We start from the raw sequence: 1,984 nt of genomic DNA, 5'->3' as shown, positions 1-1,984 counted from the left end.
ATTGTTCCTTCAGGAATTGTTCCACGGATTCCTCCAGGAATTTGCCCAAGAATTCCTCCTGAAATTTTTACAGGAACGCTTCCAGGTGTTCTTCCAGAGGTTCCTCCACGAATTATTGCTTCATGGAATCCCCCGGGATTTGCCCATGAATTTCTCCAGGAATTCTCCTAGGAACTCCTTCATCCTCCAAGGGTTCCTCCAGCAACTTCTCTAAGAGTTTTCACAGGAATTTCTTCAGAAATTTCTCCAGGGATTTCTCCCAGAACTTCTCTACGGATTCCTCTTAGAATTCTCCCAGTAACTGATGCAGGAAACCATCACTGAATTTCGACAAGGCTTCTAAACGGCATTTCGACAGAAATTCTTTCAGGGATTCCTCAAAGAATTCCTCTAGAAATTTCTTCAGGAATTTCTTCAGGGTTTCTTCTGGAAATCCTCCAGGTATACTTTTAGAAATTCCTCCAGGGATCCCTCCAGAAATTCATCCAGATTTTCCTACATGGTTTCCTGCAGGAATCCCTCCACGAATTCCTTCGGGAATTCCTTCAAGGATTCATCCAGGAATTCCTCCTGGGATTTTGATCCGAAAATTCTTCCAGGGATAGCCAACCTCTAAACATTGCCATACCCAGGAGGGACGTAGTTAATGCCCTGAGTTACGGCACACGACAAAAATGGGAAGTAATGTGGCACCAGATGTCTGACGTGAAACTAAGGGAGATAAAATTTGACATGAGAAAATGGTGCGATCAGGAAAATCCCGCCGACCAACGAATTCTAACTCGTTGGTCATACCAACGTCATACCAGATTAACGCATGAGTTTCTAATCATAAAGGATTTCCCACCGACATGCTGTGGGACGGTATTAGACGTTCGCCACATTATCCTGCAGTGCATGAGGATTGAGGAAACTTGGAGGAAGCACAGAATAGACCCAACGAGCTTACGACTGGCATTACAAAACGACGAAGACAGTGAGAAGAAGTTACTACAGTTCTTGTAGGAAATCAATATCTACCGAAAATTGTGATGGATGAAGAAGAAAAGTGAAAAAGTGATACAGAAGAAGTAACTAAAGTGAACATCGAGAATACTTATGAACAAAAACATGTACGAAGAGTTGAACAAAGACAAAGAGCTAATACGTAAATGTGATAAAAAAACAAAAACAGGTGCTAAGCAGGCAAAACGGAACATCGACTGAGGATAAGTATACATTAGAGTGGGTCATCGTTTATATGGGAAAATGAAAAATTTAAAGGTATCACATCAGATCAAAGCTTTTTTGATCCCATTTCAGGACCCAAATAAATGTGCAAAATTTGTGCACGATCGGTTATGTCTACGTTTTGCGCATCGCGTTTGAAGTTTGTATGGGGTTTTACATGGGAAAGCACACTTTTTTTTGCATCGTAGGTTATAACTTTTTACACAAGCATCGGATCGCTTCGTGGTCTTCAACAAAGTTTTTCAGAACATCCTAGGTTATCATTCTACAGTATCGGCTAAAAATTTTCAGGCAACTTTTTAAACTTATGGCTAAAATTCAAAAAAGTATGTTTTCCCATACAAAATCCCATACAAATTTCAATTGCAATGCGCAAAGTGTAGACGCAACCGATCGTGCTCAAATTTTGCACAGATACTCAGGACCCGAAACGGATCCAAAAAAGTTTTGATCTGAGAAAACGGTTCCGATGACCCACACTAGTATACATGTTCCACCTAGATAATCTAGCAAACTATGTAAAAGGTTGTTATGATATTTCGGATCAATCAATCCCTGAAGCGAATGCACTTTATAGTGTAAAGTGTCATTAATAAATAAATAAAAATGAAAAAAACATCCTTTATCTACAGGAAAATAACGAAATATTGTCACTTCGAGGTTGTTATGAGCATTTTATTCGTTTTTACCTGTAAGAACATTGTGTTCCAAATGTTGCGGTATTTGTTCCTATTGTTGCGGTATTCCATTGAAT

This window comes from Aedes albopictus, chromosome 1 (assembly GCF_035046485.1).
Source record: "Aedes albopictus strain Foshan chromosome 1, AalbF5, whole genome shotgun sequence".
Classification (NCBI taxonomy): domain Eukaryota; kingdom Metazoa; phylum Arthropoda; class Insecta; order Diptera; family Culicidae; genus Aedes; species Aedes albopictus.
The sequence above is the reverse complement of the archived record's forward strand: the minus strand, read 5'-3'. Positions refer to the sequence as shown.